Source organism: Neopelma chrysocephalum, unplaced genomic scaffold (assembly GCF_003984885.1).
Source record: "Neopelma chrysocephalum unplaced genomic scaffold, ASM398488v2 Primary Assembly neopelma1_123857, whole genome shotgun sequence".
Classification (NCBI taxonomy): Eukaryota; Metazoa; Chordata; class Aves; order Passeriformes; family Pipridae; genus Neopelma; species Neopelma chrysocephalum.
Genome location: NW_020930037.1, coordinates 1 through 7,089, shown reverse-complemented (window position 1 = coordinate 7,089; position 7,089 = coordinate 1). Strand labels below are relative to the sequence as shown.

The 7,089-nt window shown below is 42.1% G+C and overlaps 1 long non-coding RNA gene across 1 annotated transcript; it reads right to left on the bottom strand.

The window, feature by feature from the left end:
* Positions 1-6: 6 nt before the first annotated feature.
* On the bottom strand, positions 7-1,291 carry LOC113962211. Its single transcript, XR_003532473.1, has 3 exons — positions 1,231-1,291; positions 994-1,037; positions 7-95 (listed from the first exon to the last, which is right to left on the bottom strand). It is a non-coding gene; the product is annotated as an uncharacterized LOC113962211 (long non-coding RNA).
* Positions 1,292-7,089: the final 5,798 nt, after the last annotated feature.

Sequence of the window (7,089 nt, the reverse complement as noted above, 5' to 3'; positions counted from 1 at the left end):
AGCCGCCTCCCCAAAGATGGCCATCTCGGCGTCTGTCGACATGGCTGTGGTTTATGACATGCAGCAAGGCACAGAGCTGGAGCGGAGGCAGAGTGCTGAGGGAAGGAAGAAAGTCCTTTGTACCCAAGACCTGAGTCTTAGTGGTTTTCTGCTCTGCCTATTCTTACAGTCTGCCTCTGTCCTACCTGCTTTTCACCCTAGATGTTTTTTAATTTACTTAGATCTTAAAGAAGAAAGATTTCTTTGATTAAGGTTAATTTTTTCTCTTTTATTGCAGTTTACATGTTCAGTTCAGATCTTGTAGTGTTTCAGTAAGCTATACGGAAAAGTTGGATTGATTGGCTCAGTCAAGACTATTCAAAGATGCAGCAGAGATACCAAGCAGAAGCAGAAGAAATACCAAGAGAAGTCATCTTATAGAAATTATTAAAGCCCACTTATATTGTTTCTCTCTTGCCCATTTTAGACCATGTAATTTTTATCGACTATAGAGATGGAGCAACATAAGGAAAAAGATGTGGAGTAAGCAGAAGCAGGTATGAGTTGTCCATGCAAACATTTTTCCTCAGTTATAAATCAGACTTTGTCTCCTCCAATTTTCTGTCTTTTTCAGTTCAGGCTAATCTTTTAAGATTAACTTGTACCAAAAGAGGAAAATAAAAAAAAAAAAAAAAATAACATTCAGAGGGATTTGACAAAATCTTAACTATACATGTACTGGTCTTTCACCTTCTCTTTCCTGGATTTCTGTTTACAGGCAATTTGCTTTTAAGAGTTCTGTGCGTAAGAGGTCAATTATTTCCCAGCAGGTACCAGGCAAATGTGTCCAACCCAGTTATGAAAGGAAATTTGCTCTTTTAGACAGCACAGCTTAGGTAGAATTGCGCTGCACTAGTGTGCATAGATGTAAAGGGGTATGGAAAGTGGCCTTACAGGTGCATATAAAAAACCAACTTGGAGTCTATTCCTATGGAGTAGATAAATCAGTCTTACCTCTTGTGACACCAGCTGACTCTCAGGCTGGAAGATGGTCAATACTGAAAAAGAGAAATGCAACTTGCTTATCTTTGCACAGACTCCCAAGGATAAGTCATAGGGGAAAAATATGCTGGTGACTTGAATGCAGAATCAAAATGTCTATTGATACAGACAGTTCTTTAAGGAAAGCAGTTCTACAAGCAGTAGGAATGCAGTGAGATTCTGCCAGCACCCAGTCCTCCATACTCTTACCTTTAATCTTTCCACAGAGACAGAACAGACTTGTCCTACGAGCACTTTTATAGGTTCTGGTTTGCTCATTCAACTCCCTCCTCCTCTTTCGTAGGTCAAAAAATTTTTGGCAAAGCATTGTTTGGCAAAGTAGACTGAGTGCATGATTCCCATTCGGGCTCGTGGATATATTTAGAAATATCTGAAGTGTTCCTAGCTATGTGAATAAAACTCCTATAAATATTTTGACTAGGAATCTGGAAGGAGGAAATGCTGTCCAGCAAATAGGACAGCAGGACTGGGTCTTGGAATTGTTGGCTTCTCTTCTCCTGACTATGAATTGCTGTTTGACATATAAGATTTGTGTGTCTCAGGACTCAGCAGCAGTGAGAAGGATTATTATTACAAGAGCTTTGGAGAGATTCTCTTCAGAAATATTCTGGAAAGAAGGAATAGGAACAATCCAGTATGATCTAATTCTAATACTGGGCAACCATATCATGCTTGTGTTACTGCATCTATTTACAACTCCTTAGTTTTTTGCTGGCTACCTTCAAAAGATCAGATTATCCCCCTTGCTTCATACATTTAATTACATTGTTTACATTCTTCTGAAGTATTGCCTATTGGCTCTGATTTGAAATTCAATTTTAAAGGTATTATTTTACTGCTCTCCATGCTTGGCTGTGCTGGTTTGCTCAAATGTGTGTCCAGCAGAAATTTCGATAGTGTCACATGAGCAGGAATTCCTAAGGATGCATTTTACATCCTTCATCCTTGAGGTGTATTGGGAGCTTTAACTTGGCAATCTGCTGCTATTGTAGAGATCTTGGACTGCGGCTGTAGTTTCCAAATGAAAGAATAGGATTTAGGTCACAAACACACCTTCTCCAGCCTTCCCAAGCACAAACACAGACTCCACAGAAATGTAGAGAACTCCTGGGAGGATTTTCATTTCCTTTGCAAAGAGGTACATAGGATCTGCTATTCTAAGTTCTTCCATGGAGCTTGGATGAGGTGCTTTGATTCTGTACCATATTCTGAAGACTCATGTTTTCCCTCAAACATCAGGGAGTTGAAGCACTGTAAGAAGAGTCAGAGAGAGTGACCAGTCTTCCCAACTCATTGTTCTAAAAAACTTTTGTGTGCTTCCAACACTGCATGTATGACTGAGACATCTGAGATCAAGAATTCTTTCGAGACTGCCAATGTCCTTCTGAAAAATAAATGTAGAGATTTTATAATTTCTGTTTCAAAGGTAATATTGTGTGTCTGTAGAATTTTCATTGAAGAAAATGTCATCCTTTAGCATGCAAAACAGGATAAAGGGAGAGAAAGAGATTTTCCTTTCCTCTTTCCTCTCCAACTGCATTATGTAATTGCTTAACAAAGAATAGACTTGGTTGTTCTTTATATATCACATGACATTAACTCCAAGATGGATCTGCAACTTTTTGATAAACGTGATTGTTGACATAATGTCTTCCAAGTTGTATGGGAACTGAAAACTTAGCGGCTGAAATCCACATAGCTGAAAGAAACTTCCCATCATATATCCACTTTTACCGTTATTGCTGTGTTTATGGGTCTAGTTGCAGCTGCAAAATGATTGTTTACATTTCAGTTTCCCTCCTGGGTCCTCTGCACATGTTAATTAAAGAGCATGACACGGATGCCAGTACACCGATTCAAAGATCACACTTGCAGTATATCATTCTCTCTGTCAGTTTGGCATCTTGTATATTATTTCACCTCCTAGAGTAATGGGAATCAACTGGGAAGGCAACAAACTCAAGAAGTTGTAACAGATAACTTGTTCTTCTGTTTCTTTCTGTGCTAGAAGATCGATGATGCTTGGGTTTTGTCTGCCTAGTTCAGGAAATAGCACTTCACATATATTCTTCCCACAGTGAGAACACCATCAGGTCCCAAAATCATTCTAGGGCTCTGAGTTTTGTGAATTTTCTGAATATTTTTCCATCTTCTTGACATCTCATGAGCCCATTAAACTCCAGACTTTTTTCAGAATTTGTTAAACTGGGATGGGATACTGTCAACTTGTACTTAAATAACTTTCTTCGGTTTTCAAATTTTGGAAAAGATTGCATAAAATTTTTTCACTTGTGAATGGAAAAAATATTCATAACTACAAAGAGGTGATGGTTCTGTTTGTCCTGTGATTGGTTATGAAGGTGGAGTTCACGCTACCGGACAAGTCATTGACTTCAGTCTTCAACTCACCTTTCTCCTTTGCCAGCTTCTGCTTGACACTTTGAGGGTTCCTTTTTCAGGAAGTTTACCAGATCTGCCACATCTTCACCTTGCTGTCAGGATGCTTAACTCTGAGACTGATGAGTCAGACTGGTTTCAGCTTTATTCAACACCAAAAGTAGCACAACCTCCCTTCTCCATTCCCCGCTGATAGCTTTGCAAATGGGATGTTGTTTGAGATGTTTGAGATGTTTTACCCCCACTCCAGGCAGAGCATCCTGCTACACTTGTTTTTTTCTCTAATCTGTATTCCCTTTTCTGATATTTTCTGCAGTTTATTTTACTGTTTTACCAGTGCTACTGTCACAACCAGTATTCAGAAACAGTTGTTTTAGTCTTTTAAAGGGAAGTTTCCAGACTGCCAGGGTCCAATACTCTCTGTTCAGGCTCTTTTGGATATTACGTACAAAGGATTTAAAGTTTTAATGTCAGTTTTAGCTTTTTGAAGATATTTGAAATTACAGAGTAATTGCACACATTTAGCAGAGTGATATAGCAGAATATGGAAATCACAGGACAAACATAATGTAGCAATTACAATATACAGTTGAATCACAATACAAAGATAATTCCCATTTGCCTGACAGATTTGGTGACCCTCCACGTAGGGGCTGCAGCATTGGTGGATTGGATGCTGCACACAGAGAGTTGTGGGTAATGGTTCATTGTCCACGTGGAGTGACCATTGGGGTCCCTCAGGGGTCAGTCCTGGGACAGATCCTGTTGAACAACTTGATGGGGACAAGGACAGTGGGACACCCTCAGCACATTCAGTGACAACACTGAGCTGGATGGTGCAGTCACACGCTGCAGGGAAGGGATGGATCCAGAAGGACCTGGACAGGCTGGGTCTGTGCTCATGGAGTTCAACAAAGCAAAGTGCAGGGTCTTACACCTGGTCAGGGCAATCCCAGACACACCAACAGGTGGGGCAGAGAAGTGATTGAGAGCAGCCCTGTGGAGAAAGATGTGGGGGTGATGAAAAACTGACCATGAGCTGGCAGTGAGAACTCACAGCCCAGAAACCAATGGAATCCTGGGCTGTGTCCAAAGGAGCAGGGCCAGCAGGGCAAAGGAGGCAATTCTCCCCCTCTACTCTGCCCTCTACTCTGCCCTTGTGAGACTCCAACTGGAACACTGTGTGGCCCCAACATAAGAAGAACATGGAACTGCTGTAGCAAGTCCAGAGGAGGCCACGAATTTGATAAGATGACTGAAAGACATACAAAGACAGGCTGAGAAAGTGGGGACTGTTCAACCGGGAGAAGAGAAAGTTGTGTGGAGACCTCTCAGCACCTTCCAGTATCTGAAGGGGCCTACTGGGAGGCCAGAGACTTGTCAGGAACTGTAGTTACAGGACAGGGAGTAATGGGTACAAATTGAAAGAGGAGATAGATATTAGGATAGGAGGAGATGGATATTAGGAAGAAATCCTTTACTATGAGAGGGGTGAGATACTGGAACGGGTTGCCCAGGGAGGTCGTTGACACTCCATCCCTGCTAGTGCTCAAAGCCAGATTGGATAAGGCCTTGAACAACTTGGTCTAGTGGGCGGTGTCCCTGCCCATGGCAGGGGAGGTTGGGACTAGGTGATCTTTAAGGTCCCTTCCAACCCTTAACATTCTGTGATTCTATCATTACCAGTCTCTAGATGCTGAGCATCCCCAGTCACTGGGGAGAATTATGTTGGTTGAAGCCAACACAAGCCCATTTAAACAAAATTGTTTGATTTTTCTACCCTATGTTGGCCTGAGCCTTATACACACACCCCACATCCCTTTTTTCTTCCACCCTGACTGGTCTGACTTGGGAGGATTATACTTTCTACTGGTTCTTTTAGGGAAAATCATTTACATAACCGGTTGTGCCACTCCATTGATACAACCGTTTATCCAAAGCAAAGGTTCCCTTAGGGTTAAGTTCAGCTCCCTTTAAGATAGCTGCCATCACTTCCTGTGTTCTGTTCTGAGCTTCTTGAGCACATCATCCTTTCTGACCATCTCTGAACCTTCCTCTCTCTGGGGGTTTGCTACCACTTACACAGACTGTTGCTTGAAATGATGTTATTGAATAGCTGTCATGGTATTGTATGTGTCTATTCAGAAGGACCTTGACAGGCTGAAGCAATTGGAAGAGAGGAATCTCATAATACTGAACAAAGGGAAATGCAAATAATGGGCACAGGTGGTGTCAGGTAGGTACAATCCAAGGGAAGTTGACAATCCTGGGAGTGAGGAGGGGTGTATGTAACCAGGCAAGTAGAAGACTATCTTCTTTCAGTTAAATGAAAAAGGAAATCTTTAAAGTGGTGAGGTAATAGCTTTTGTTTGTTTGTTTGTTTGTTTGTTTTGGTTTTCCTCTTACAGCCCTGGAAGGCCACCTCTTTGTGCTCCTATTCCTCTTGTCCAGTTCCCTTCAGGCTCTGTAACACTCGAGCAATTATGAATTTAGTCCTGAATTATGAGGACATAAATAATATCCACCAAAAAACACACCAGAGGTGAATGCATTTGCAAATCCATGGTCACTAGTTAAGTGATTTTATGACATGGATTTATTTATGTGACTGTTGTGCAGTCATGGACCATATACATTTTATACAGTGTCTTGTCACTGAAAAGAGCAAGGGTAACTCTGTGTGTACTGGGGTTTGGAGTCTACAGATTTTCATACTAACTGTGGTGAAGACTGAGATGGATTTTAATTGATCCCATAGGGATCAAAACACTTGCTATTAGCCATCCTTTAAGTCACAGTCACCTCAGTTACAATTACTTCTGAGTGAAAACTCAGAGGTGTGCCAGAGATTTGATTTGGGGTCATGGGTTGAAATATAAATCTTAGTAGAGACCATTTGTCTTTGGGGGGCATTTGTCTTTGTGTAAGACAAATATACCTAAGGAGTCAGTTGGTCCTTGTACTGAGGACTTCAGAATCCCATGTTATTAACATAAGCTTTAACTTAAAGTATCTATGAGATAGGTAAACTGTGTCTGTATCGAGGGGTGGAATGTCTTGATCCTGACCAGGAGACCACTGTAAGTGGAGAAGCCAGTGATCCACATCACAGTTAACCTGAGCGTGCCCAGGCCTGTGCTGAGCTGTACTGCCCATCCAGCACAGCCTTAGGGCTGTGCCAGGTCATCCCAAGGGAGGGCCCTGCAGGCAGCTCCCTCTCCGTACTGGTTATTGCATCACCTGCACGGTCTTGTCTGAGAAGCTCTCATGTGGACATCCTTCTTGAATAGAATTGTGCTTTTAAAGATAATTGTAGTAGCATGAATGACCTGAAAACAAGGAACGTCTCCACAGCTTGGCTCTGTGCCATGCACCATGGGAAAATCCATCCTGGGTCCATCTGGAACTAGGGTTCCCAGCATCTGAAGGGATTTACTCAGCATCTGTGTTCATCTTTTCAGTCTGCCTGTGCTGGTTCTGGCCTAGGCAAGGTTAATTTTTGCAGTAGCCATGAGGGGACATGGCCAGGACCTGGAGGTTATTCTGTACCACCTAACATCGTTTCCAGGGGCAGGGATAAGGGACTCTCTTCCAGGAAGAAGGGCTTTCCAGTTGAGCTGACATGGCAGAGGGAGCTGTCCAGTATTGTGC